Source organism: Phoca vitulina, unplaced genomic scaffold, assembly GCF_004348235.1.
Source record: "Phoca vitulina isolate PV1807 unplaced genomic scaffold, GSC_HSeal_1.0 scaffold21, whole genome shotgun sequence".
NCBI classification, from domain to species: domain Eukaryota; kingdom Metazoa; phylum Chordata; class Mammalia; order Carnivora; family Phocidae; genus Phoca; species Phoca vitulina.
In genome coordinates, this window is record NW_022589724.1 from 2,741,850 (window position 1) to 2,755,116 (window position 13,267).

Genomic DNA, 13,267 nt, shown 5'->3' on the forward strand with positions numbered 1-13,267 from the left:
AGGATTGAGGGACAGATGGAAAAATGGCCATCTATTCCCAGTTAAAATGGATGAGTCCACAGTTGCCAGACAAAAACCAGAAAAGAACTAAAACCTAATCCAGGGCAAAGGTGGACTAATCAATAAGTGAAGGATCCTTAAATAATGACAGATTGCAAACAATATGCAGAGTTTATGCGTGTAAGATGCATCTAAAAAGACAGGGAAGGACAACAGTGGTTGTTCTGGGATGATTTAACTTATGGCTTTTTTCTTTTGTCCTTCTATTCCTTATCTACATTTTTCTGAGTGTCCTGTACTGCACATACCCTGCCTTCTTAATGAGGGGGCAAAAAATAAAGGAAATATGTTTTTATCTTATCGTTTGATGTTTTGGTTGTTCCAATTAACTTCTAACTGCCTTGTAGTTAAGATCAAGCTTGTCCAACTAGTCTCCTATGGCTGGGAAGCAAGGTTGTTTTAACTTTTTGATATCAGAAGCAACAAAGTATTCTTGTAGCTGAAAATTAATTTGAAATATAAAAGAAGAAAAATTAGAAAAAAAATCCCTAAAAAAAAGAATCAAACATATTTAATCACCCCCATAATACTCTGAAATTACCACTACTCAAAAACTTGGTAAATTAGCATATTTTTTTAAGTCAAATCATTTTTTTACCCAAATTGCCAGTTGGCCAGTTTGCTTTCACCTAATTGTATTTGGCCAAAATTGGTTTGGGCCAAAATAACTTTTAAGTCAAACTGGTATTGGACAAAGAACATACTACCAGCATCAGGGGAAAGTCTAAAGGCAGAGATAAGAAACAGGATCCCTTCAGTAATAAAGAACAAGCAAGACGGCCTGGACAAGTATGAAAAAAAATAACGTAGTGCAATGGTTCAAAAGTAGAAGGAAATCTTTTATCAAGGAGCTGTAAAACTAACCCAAGTAGCTTAGTAAGTGCTAGTAAGGATACCAAGTTAATTGAGTTTCACCTACCTGCTTGAATTCTCTCCCCAGAGTAGACAATGCTAAAGCTTTCCCCCAGGTTCCCTATGAAAAAACCTAATCTGCCTGGGGTTCAAATTGAAGACAAATGTTCCCCCAAATCATTCCACAATCACTTTCCCAGTAAATGAGGTTCTGGAGCTAGCCACTGCATGAAGGAGGATCCAAACCAGTGTTTTGACATATTATGGTTCCCATTCCAAATTATGGAAGGTAATATCCCATACTGTCAGACAAAGTAGAGATGGCAGATGATAGGAATTTGCACAGACAGAAGCAATCCCAATTGCATTGTCTTAGGAGTGAAGGACTCAGGTAGTGGACTTCAGCTTCTACAATAGCTGGTCAATATGGCTAGAAAGAGCTAGAGGACATCTCTAGTTTGAAGTCTTCAAAGGAACCTGATTGTAGTTAGGATTTCTTTTTAGCCACTTGTTGTTCAATGGAAAATCCTGGAGAGCTTTCTGAGCAGCCTGTATTCACTCAAATATTAACTGGCTGCCAGGCTGTTGGTGTTGAGGTAAACAGGGAGGCAGGAGGGTGAAAGACATCATTGCCATTAAAAAAAAAAAAAAAAAAAGGTATCCTATAGGAGGGATAACAGAGAACTGTATTTATATTCAATCGCAACAAAGTAGGTGTGAAAAAAAGGTAGATAAATCAGTCTCAGTTTTGGTAAGAAGCAGAACAACATGGAGATGGACTATTCACAAATGCTGTTGGGGCAACTGAGTAGCCATCTGGAGAAAAATGAAGTTGGACCCACCCATCACACCATACACCAAGAAAAATGAGCAAAAACTTAAGTGTAAAATAGAAACCACAAAAACAGTAGAAAACAATGTGAGAGAATTCTTTCATAACCTTGTAGTGGGGCAGGCTTTCCTAACTATGACCCAAAATCCAGAAGTCATAAAAGACTAACAAATTCAACTACATTTCAGAAAAAAATCTACTTAACAAAAACATCATAAACAAAGATAATGGGGGGGCATGTTGCAACTCATATTACAAAGGGCAAATATTATACACATCAGCTACAAGGTGGTTTCTAAACGAACCCCCCACCCCCGCCCAAGAAGGGCAAAGGATTAAAGACACACTTCACAAAAAATGAAATACAAATGGCTCCTAAATATATGAAAAGGTATTCAAATTCATTCATAAGAGAAATAGATCGCTTCTCAGCCTTTTGGCTAAGATCAAGTGTAGTATCATAAGAGAAATAGAAACTAAAACTACACCAAGATAACATTTTTCACCTATCAGATTGGAAAAAATCCAAAAGCTCAATAATACATTTTGTGGGCAAGAATATGGGTAACAAGGCACTCCCATATATTTCTGGTGGAGGTGTACATTGTACAAACTCTACGGAGGGCAATTTGGTAGTACCTATTAAACTACAATGAGATATACTCTTTGGTCAACAATTGCACTTTTAAGAATTTACCCTATAAATACATTTATACCAGTATGAAATAATCTATGTAACAAAAGTACTTACTGCAGTATTGTTTCTAATAGCAGAAGACTGAAAATTTCCCAAATGCCCATCAATATGGGACTCATTAAAAAAAAATGATGCTATATCCACACAATGATGTGGAACAGATTTCCAAAATGTATTATTAAAGTGAAATATATCTGGGGGTGCCTGGGTGGCTCAGTCAGCTAAGCATCCAACTTTTGATTCTGGCTCAGGTCATGATCTCAGGGTCGTGAGATCGAACCCTGCATCGGGCTCTGTGCTGGGCGTGGAGCCTGCTTAAGATTCTCTCCCTCCCCCCTCTCTGTCTGCCCTTCCCCCTCTCAAAAAAAAAAAAAAAAAAGAAATATATCTGGGATATTTTCCCACTGTTATGGAAAGAACTCCAAGATACACTGTTAAGTGACAAAGGGAGAATAATACATATAAGCTTCTACTTATATAAAAGAGAAAAACAGAATTTATATTTGTAGTGGCTTGAATATGTATTTAAAAATTCTGGAAGGATGGGAGTTGAATAGATGGGGAACAGGGTGGAAGGGAAATTTTCATTTCTAAACATTTTGTTGTTTGAATCAAGTGAATGCATTACCTTTTCAAAAGTTAAAACTTAAAATGCTTAATATAGTAAATGTTTAGTAGATAAAATTCAAGTTACATCTACGAAATACTCTACATTTGGGCCCCTCAGTCTGTGGGTGCTATAGATGGCAGACAAGTGACTGTGCACGTGGGGAGGCCTTAAACAGCAGCATCCAGAACTGAAAAGCAAAGTGAGGGTTACGGTTGGAAACCTGATGACTAGATGTGAAGAACTCACTGATGAACAGGTTGCTTATGCCCAGGGCAGAGATGGTGAAGAAAAGAGAGAAGAGCACAATCTTGTGAAATCACCATAGTAAAAGAGACACATCAAAATAGGCAAGCCAGAGATTAATTCTTAGGGGTAGTTGACATCAAAAGGTGGTACAATTTCTTAGGGTACTGAATTGGTTCTTAGTTCAAATGCATGTCACAGAGTGGTAGAACTCAGGGCGTACGGTCCTCAATCTGGGCAACTGGAAGTCTCTGTCGACTAGCTCCACCGTGAGCCAGGGCAGTGCAGGGGCAGCGGCACAGCGATGGGCAGCAGGGCTCCTCTGCTGCTCTCTTACGCCTAAACTCCAAGGAAAACTCTCTCAGAGTTTTCTAGTTAAAAGCTAGTTAAGGGGCGCCTGGGTGGCTCAGTTGGTTAAGCGACTGCCTTCGGCTCGGGTCATGATCCTGGAGTCCCGGGATCGAGTCCCGCATCGGGCTCCCTGCTCGGCAGGGAGTCTGCTTCTCCCTCTGACCCTCCCCCCTCTCATGTGTTTGCTCTCTCATTCTCTCTCTCTCAAATAAATAAATAAATAAATCTTTATTAAAAAAAAAAAAAAAAAAAAAAAAGCTAGTTAAGGCCACAAGGTGGTTAGGATAAAGAAAACAGAATGTTTTGAATAAAATTCCTGAAAACTGCTTTCATTCATTCATCAAATGTTTACAGAGCACCTACTCTGTGCCAAGAACTGCTCTAAGTGCTCAATAAATTCATTCCCCCAAAATAAGTATCTCGGAGATAATTTTTAAAAAGATATTTTAACAGATTTTGAGATAATAGAAGCTTCTCTTAAAAAATTTTCTGAAATATGAAAAAGTCACTAAAAAGTCAACTGACAGCTATAAAATGCTATGAAACTGTGGTAAATGGATTTCAATTTTTATCCAACTTATTCTATTGTCTTAAAAGAGTGAAAATAGTGACTTAACATGTGAATTTAAAATAAGACAATCGGGGCACCTGGGTGGCTCAGTCAGTTAAGCGTCTGCCTTCAGCTCAGGTTGTGATCTTGGGGTCCTGGGATCGAGCCCCACATTGGGCTCTCTGCTCAGCGGGGAGCCTGCTTCTCCCTCTCCCTCTGCCCCTCCCCACTGCTCATTCTCTCTCTCTCTCATAAATCAATAAAATCTTTAAAAAATAAAATAAAATAAGACAATCATTCTCAGAAATTAGAAATATTGAGGAAGTTTGTTTCAATTTTACTAAACTTCAATAGGATAAATTTTTAAAATACAGCTTTCTATTCTCATCACTACAATCAATAAAACAGGAAAACATAACTGGAAAACAGAACTAATTCAGAACAGATGTCAGGGAGGAATTTTTCCAGTAGTGAACTATAAACATGCGGAATAAATACTGGAAAATGTATTATGGTAAAAAAATCAGAATCAGTTACTAATTACATGATCTAAGCAGGAAACCAGATACCTAAATATGTAGAACAGGCATTTAAAAAATAGCTCTAAATTAATGGGCAAACCATGTTTTTACTTTCCAAACCTCAGATAATACATAAACCTGCAATGTGTTAAAATGCAGGTATTTCTCAAAGCCTATGAAGTCGGCTCTTATTTATCCATAAAGATATATCCAACTGCAAATGTAACAAGTTTGCAAACAGAATTTATTGTATTCTTTCTGCCTGATGTGCTAATATTTTTTCAGCCTAATACCTACTTGGTACTTTCCTTTTGACCAGCCTTCTTAATATTTCACCCTATCTACTTACACTCTACAAAGAGATAGAAAGACTTACAACCCCACCAACACCAGTCATTCTCCACAAAAAAGTGAAAAGGACAGTTATTCCTTGGCTGCTACTTCTAAGAAGAAATGGTTTGTGCCTAGCATGCAGTGAAGATCAGAAAAGAACTGAAACAAACAACACTATCCATTCCAATGGAAGTTTATTAATTTGTATGAAGTCAATTTGCTACTCATCCATATTCAAATGAATGTACAAAAACAAACTCCATAGCTAAATATAAAATGACTTTTGGACTATCCAGGTTTCTGCTTGTTTCTACTTTATGGATAAGAGAAGGCTGTGATTCTAGCAGTACATTAACTCTCTCAGGCTACCAAGATCCCACTCAATGGCTATTATCAAGCAGGCCAAAGCAGTTGAATAGCCTACAGCATCTAGTTCATCACTGAGAATATTACTATTATGAACACACATTATATACAAAAGTTATTGAGCCTACTGACTACAGCAATCAGGTAGTGACAGGAGACCAGACCAGAGCTGGCTCATGATTCGCAATACTTAACTGGCCTAAAAACGCATTCAACTTTAGAACCTAAAAGAGGGGCGCCTGGGTGGCTCGGTCATTAAGTGTCTGCCTTCGGATCAGGTCATGATCTCAGGGTCCTGGGATCAAGCCCCGCATCGGGCTCCCTGCTCGGCGGAAAGCCTGTTTCTCCCTCTCCCACTTCCCCTGCTTGTGTTCCCTCTCTCGCTCTCTCTCTGTCAAATAAACAAAATCTTAAAAAAAAAAATTTTTAATTTAAAAATTAAAAAAAAAAAAAGAACCTAAAAGATCCTGAAAGGTCATATAGTGAGCCCAGCAATGTCATTTTATACATAATAATATTAAGGCTCCCAAAAAAGCTTAATAAACTTACCCAAAGTTGGGCAGCTTCATGGCAGCAAAGCCAGACCCAGGCCTCTGAGAAGCAATCTAATGCTCTCTGTGAAATACAGCATCTCACTCTCGGAGAATATGCTGAAGCAACTGAAGTACATGTGAGGAAATCATTTTTTTTTTCAGAGTTGGGTAATAAGAAAAAGGGTTATGTGGTTATAGTTGGAAAGAAATATTAACTTCATCTATCATTTCTACCTAAAATGAAGATCTTATTTTATAGGTATACATGGTATCCTGAATTGATTGATCACACAGGAGTAGTAACTTTTCTCCCCCAAATCACTGTGGTCTTCCAGAGTTTACCAGCAACTGGGGAAAACATGACTAATAAATAAACTCTTTTTAACCACACTGCAAACCTGTTATTTACTAATGGAAAAAAAAAAAATTAATGAGATTTTAAAATATTATCAGCACTTATACTATTAAATAATCTTTGTCAGTTTATACTCTTTCTAAAATCTTCCATAACACAGAAAGTCTTCCCTGATCTATTATATTGCTTCTTCCTTTTAAAGTAAATTTTAATATTCTGTCACATGGGCCTCTCTCTAAAACTTCCAACAAATGTTAATTCCAAAATCTCCTTGCCTAATTTACTTCAGCATATATATAGTGCCATACAAATCTAGTTAAATATATTTTGGAAAAGGTAGGAAATTAAGAAATTTTTATATTTAATTCATTATACACAGATGTTAGAGTTCTCAGTTTTCTAAACCTTAAGAAATTTTTCCAAAAGAAGAATGACAGGGCGCCTGGGTGGCTCAGTCATTAAGCATCTGACTTTTGTTCAGGTCATGATCCCAGGGTCCTGGGATCGAGCCCCGTGTCAGGCTCCCTGCTCAGCGGGAAGCCTGCTTCTCCCTCTCCCACTCCCCCTGCTTATGTTCCCTCTCTCACTGTGTCTCTCTCTGTCAAATAAATAAATAAAATCTTTAAAAAAAAAAAAAAAAGAAGAATGACATTACATTTCCTAGCCTACAGCATCTAGTTCATCACTGAGAAAAAGCAGCGTAAGAGAAAGTGCAGATAGAGGGAGAAGAGGGTAGAATAAGAATCAAACCAAAGTCAGTCAGGAAAAAAAAATCAAAGCAAATCTTCCTACGCAGAGGTACAAGCCAAACTGCAATTTCCTTGTATCACCATGCAACTGTCTGGGCTTGTGACAGGTACCTTGACAAGGTATCTTCAATCAGGAGAGTCAAAAGTTGAAGTTAAAGAAAACAACTGACATATGATCTCATTTACATCCATTCATGCCAAGAATCTCCTAATCCATATAATTTGTTACTTATATTATGGCTGCTCTCTATTTATATTCAAATTTAGAAGGGGGAAATATTTTATGGATATTTACTATCCATGTTAAACTTAGGTGCCACCGAAATTTCAAAGATATGTGAAGCATGTTTCTGAAGCTTATACTTTGACAGGGGAATAAACTATGGACACTAAAGCAGAAAAAGAAAGCAGTAAAATAAGAACTCTATAAAAGACTAAAGCATAATCCAAGTTCGTTTCTTGAGCTAGTTTTACAGGAAAGATAAGATTTCAATAAGCAGGAAGAAGGGGAAGAAGGGAATGTCATACAAAGGAAAACTATGAACAAATGTGGGAGGGTGAAAAGATGTTTGAAGAACAGTAAAGATAACAGTTTGACTAGAATGGGGAAATTCTGTGGAAGTAAAGAAGCCAGGATGTGGAGACTTTCGGGTTTTACTTTGAAGACAATATCCAGCTGCTGAAGACTTCTGAGCAACAATAGAATTGATATGGAAGACATGGTATGCAGGCAGATCAGACAGAAAATTACTACAGTAGTCCCATGTTCCTGAGCCCAGAACACTTCAGTTTGTAAGTCAACGTCAGCTGCAGTTACCAAATTTTATATATTTATATTTTCTATATTTTTTATATATGCACATATATATGCATATATAACATAGAACTTCTACAGTGATTCTAGAGACTTGCAATCACACAATTCTTTCATTTTCCCTTCCTATTTTCACCTTAGGTAACAACTTTTGGCTTGGATTTTTATTTCACCTTTCTTTACCCAATCTTCGCATTAATAAGACTCATCCTCATTCTTTGTGTATTAGCAAAATCAACATTATATGTCATTGCTTAATCAGAAGAGCATTTAAAGCAATTTTTAAAATCACGCTTTGTTAAAGCAATTGTTTTGTATCACACACAATAAATTTCCCCCCAAATTTCATATTTTATTTTCCAAGAGAAAGAGCACTCTTCTTGCAGACTACACCTACGAAACTGAAACAAAATGAAAGGTTATTTATGATCCAGTGAATTTATAATAGTTACTTCATAGAGAGTTTTTAACAGATTGGCTGCCATAAGTATCATGAAAACAGAAACTAACTGCTTTCTTTGCTTTGTGTGTGTAAACTAGGCCACACGTGAATGTCCCTCTTGTAGAAAAATGACCAAACCAGGTAAGTTTTCAACATTTCACAGATTAAGGTAGTCTTATTCTATTTGATTTCCCAAAAGAAGAACATTCATTATAAAGTACTAAGTTTCATTTAATCCAAAATAGTCATCAAAAAGGTAATTTAGATTACTGAAAGTCATATTACATATACCTTACAGACTATTATGTGTGATTTCTAGTAAACAAAACTTATGAAAAGGTATAGAACAATAGAGAGTAATTTGAAAAAGAAAAGAGAATGATTCATTTTGAGGAATTGCATAGGTTTAGGGACCTAGGATTAAGGAGAGGATAGGGTCCCAGATTGCAAGAGAGCCTTGTCTCTGCTTCCATGACTTTCCATTTGAGTGCAAAAATGTTGCCACTTATCAGTGACTACTGGAACCTCTGTAACAGTCAGTCCAGCTTCCTACCCAGAAGAGCACTAAGCCAGCTGATTGGCTCAGCGCAATCAGACAACAGCCCTCAGCCCAACAGCAGTCAAGGAACGAAGATTGGTGACCTGATATTCAGGAAGGAAAGGATGTAAACGAGGCAAGGGGTGGGGGAAAAGCACAGAATCAACCAATACAGACGTCCAGAAAGACACATCCACTCAAAGAAAGAAATGCTTTTACCTGGAGATATTTGGCCAGGGATGGATTTTTTTTTTAAGGTAAACAAGCATACAGGTTTAAAACTGTCACTGGAGGAGCCCAATTCATATGAACAAACTTAGTAGCTTTACAACTACGTTGAGTGGGCAAGGACCTTTTATATTAACATTTAGAAAATGGAGTTTATTCAATAAATTCATTAAAAGATGTCCTGTTTCCTAAAAACTGTACCTAATTTTAGGGTTCCTGCTTTACAATGATTCCAGTTCTGCGTGAGATTTCAAATTGAAGAGGGAATGGGTGGGGTGCAGAACACATGAAATTTTTACAGCATGGAAATAAAAGTATTTTTAAACCTTCTTGGGGGTGAAAAATTAGGCAAGAAGTAATACGTGGAAACTGTCAAGTGCTTCTCTACACACCCACCCACCAGATACCATCGCAGCCGGGTAGGGGAGTCTCCCTCTTCTTGCCTGACAGCTTCACTTTCTTTGAGGTCTTGAGCTGGTGATCACACTGGCCCGTCATGGTATTTTCAGTTAACAAAGCAGTTACTCAACAGGGGAAAAAGCCACAAAGGAGCAGAGCAGCTGCTGCTGCACCCGTGATGCAAGTGCAGGATGAGCCCCGGGCCGCCACCGCCGCCTCGGCTCCTCCGTGACGTCCGGGAGGGGTATCCCCGGCTCTCAGGAAGTGGTGGCCGCGGGCGGCTCCGCCCCCACGCGACTCGGGGCTGGCCGGGCCGCCGGGTGGCAGAACTGCCCAGCAAGTTGGCAGACGGCTTTCGCCGTCCGACACACGCACGCCCCGCGGGCCGCGCGCCCCGCTCCCTCGCCCGCGCCTCGCCCTCTTCTCCCGTCACAGCCCGCACCCCCTCTCTCCCAAGGCTCACACCCACTCACCCCGACCCCCTGCGCAGAGCCTGGCCCAGCGCCGCCGGCCACTAGACGGGGTCGAGCCGGGTCCAAGATGGCGACTCCGCCCCCGCCCCCTCCGCCCTCCTGGCGGGGTCAGGGTGCCCCCTCACGCGGCGGGCTCGCACCCGAGGCCCGGCTAAAAATATCCAGGCTCGACTATATTTGGTTCGGCCGGATCCCGACGCGGCCGCGCGCACTCCGCCCCGCCCCCAGCGCCCCGCCCCGCCCCGCGCGCTCCGCTCCGCCCCGCCCCGCCCCGCCCCGCGCAGCACTGAATGGAGAAGGGGCGGGGGTGACCGAGGGGAACCTACTCCGTTATCTGCGGCGCGCGCCGGCGGCGGGGCCCGGCCAACCGCCGAATTTAGTAACATCGCCTGCGTCAATCACGCGCCTCCTGTGCGTCAGCGCCGCGCGGCTCCAGGTCCTGCTCCCCCCACCCCCCAGTCTTTGAATGGATACAATGGAGCAGCGCCCTCCTTCCTTCCGAGACTGGATTGGAACCCGCAGCAGTGCAGAGGCTCCGTTCCCTCTGCGGGGTCAATTTTCGGAGCATCCTCCCATGGTCTTCTCCACACCACCCTGTCTGAGTGGAAGTGGAATCGAAGAAATATACCTGTCGTATATATAATATTATTGTTTTCAAGTGTCTGGTGCTAACTCGAACCTTCGATTCTGAACTGTGTGCTGTCGACAATGGGATCCTCCCCCCACTGCGCCACACACACACACACACACACAGACACACGCAAACATTGGGACATGTCAAAGAAATAGAATGTCGCATCTGATTTAAGCGGACTACATGGAGACCATGCCTGTCTGCGTGGTTGCACTCAAATATTTTCTCCTCAAAAATTCCTGTCTCGAAGAGGTTGCTTTCACTCAGCTGCACTTTAGAACTAGAAGACTTTAACTTTGATAAATTTTTGTTTTTGTTTGCAGCAAGAAATTCACACTTAAATTCATCATTTCCAGGAAGAAACTGCTCTCCCTCACACAGTCGCCCAGGCTTTCAGCACACCATTTCATGACAAATGTGTCCCAGAAGACCAGAGCAAATCCCATGGCGAGGGACTAATAAATCCTGTTGATTGATTTCGAAATATTTAATTTGGCAGATTGGGGGGGGCAACCATCAAAAAGTGAAAGTGCGAGCTGAGATTTCCATTTCTGCGGGGGGGGGGAAGGGGGAATGATTTGCAACAGTCAGACCCGCTCAGCTGTTCAACACGTGTGTGTTTGTTTTACACACAGTAAGTAGTTTCTGCTGCAGCGCGCACGTGGATGATGGATGTGCACTCAGTTGGGTTATAGTGGGTCCAGTTAGGATATCCACACCTTAGTATAATGAAATAAGACCTTATCTTCCTGGAGCCATCTGCATCCCAGTGCGAAACACGCACTCAGCAAGTGATGCGAGGAGGAGATGGATTAGCCTAGAGGCTGAGGGCCAGCGAGGCTTAAACAGCTTTGGAACTGTTGCTTGAGGAAAGCGCAGCTGCACCTCAGGGAGTCTTCGGGCGGGTGCCTGACTCCTGCACACGCTGCCAGGTCACTCGGAGAAGCTGGCTGGCGTAGCCTTCCCTTTCGGAAGAGCTGTCCTCTCCCTTACCCCCTCTCCCTGGCTCCATGCCTCGGGGCAGCCTCGGAGTCGCGCCAGCCGCACTCCTCCAACTCTACTCCACCCGAGCCTGACAGCTGGGCGGTCCCGCCTGACCCGCCGGCGGGCCGTTGCACCCTCTAGCCGACTCGCGCCCTGGCGAGCTGCGCCGCTGCAAAGGGGTTGGCGGCGCGGGTTCAAAAGGCCCCCCTGCCAGGGCTGGCCGCGCCGCGCAGTTTCCATTGTGCAGCCCTGAGAATGGTCGGGGAACGCGCGCGCGCGCACATGCACACACACACACATACCCTCCCTCGCACACGCGGAACCGGCTAGGCCAGGGGAGGGAGGAGGAGGGTGACGTAGCGTCCCATGGCGTCACATTGACGTCTCGCATTCCAGGCACTCTATGGAGAGGCCGCTAGGGCTCCTGTGGCATAAATGACGTGCCGAGAGAGCGAGCGAACGCGCTGCCGGGAGAGCGGAGTCTCCTGCCTCCCGCCCCCCACCCCTCCAGCTCCTGCTCCTCCTCCGCTCCCCACACACAGACAAGCTCACACCCGCTCCCTCATTCGCACACACGGACACGCGCGCACACAAGCTCCGCACACACACTCCACTCTCTCCCGCGCGCTCACACCCCTCTCGCCCTGCGCCCTCGCCGGTGCAGAGCCGCGCGGCAGCCGGACGCCCCTCCCGGACTCACTTTGCAACGCTGACAGCGCCGGCGGTGGCCTTGGAGGTGGGAACTGCGGCGGCATCCTCCCCCCTGGTCGCGGCCGGAGCCAGGACGCCTGCGGAACCCCTCGCCGGCACTCTCCCATGAGTCGGGATCGCAGCATCCCCTGCCAGACGCTCGCCACCTCTGGGAGCCGCTGGGCTTGTACACAGCAGCCCTTCCGGGACAGCAGCTGTGACTCTCCCCCAGTACCGATTTCGGGGCAGCTCTCTAGAAACTCGCTCTAAAGACGGAACCGCCACAGCACTCAAGTACGTATGAGATTCGCCCAGTTAATTGGGGGACTTGCTAAAAAGTTGGCGCGCTGGGAAGCGTCGCTCCTGAAATTGACAACTTTGAGTGTGGGTTTTTTTCCTCCTCGCCTCCTCGCTCTGGCTTCGCTCGCCGAGCGGCCCGGTGGGTTCTGATCTGAAACTTTTCCCCTGTAGCGGGCCCGCGGGGATCTCTGGAGCTCGTGGGATTCCTCCCCCCACCCGAAGAGGCGAAAAGCCTCTAACAAAGAGGAGGACCGGGATTTGTTCAGTAGCAGCTCCAGCGATGTAATTCAGGGTATTTCGGCTCTAGTTGTCATGGTAATGATGCTCTCGGCGGCGGCGGCGGCAGCAGCGGCAGGGAGTTGCAGCTCCGGTGATGAACGGCAGTAATTTTCCTGCCTTTTAACTAGGATTGAAAATAGGGGCTCCGGTGGGTCCAAGTTAATATACCTAATGGTGACTTCCAGCTGGTTGACTCGGAGGAAGCTTGGGAGGGAAGGGGCATGGGCAGCAGTGGTTGGAGTTTGCAAAGTCTCTCCGGCGATCTCTGGAAAGAGGGTGTAATTGTAGGAATGTGGCTTATTGTATTGAAATGAGCCTGGGGCTCCACTAGGCACGTCTGCCTGGCGTAGCCTACTTGCCCGTGTACACTTTTCCCTTCAGAGGTAATCGGGTGTAATTGCCGACTCCCGAGCCCGGACACGCGTGGGGATGGT

The 13,267-nt window shown here is 43.8% G+C and overlaps 1 protein-coding gene and 1 pseudogene across 2 annotated transcripts in view; both read left to right on the plus strand.

Moving 5' to 3' along the window:
• The first annotated feature begins 2,164 nt into the window (after positions 1-2,164).
• Positions 2,165-2,255, plus strand: LOC116641441 (annotated as a pseudogene).
• A 9,873-nt stretch (positions 2,256-12,128) lies between these two features.
• The window catches only part of NR4A3 (nuclear receptor subfamily 4 group A member 3), a 35,704-nt gene continuing 34,565 nt past the window's right edge, over positions 12,129-13,267 (plus strand). For both annotated transcript variants that reach the window (XM_032418412.1, XM_032418413.1), the window contains exon 1: positions 12,129-12,548. The gene's annotated coding sequence lies outside the window, so the exon portion shown is untranslated. The remainder of the gene's footprint in view (positions 12,549-13,267) is intronic.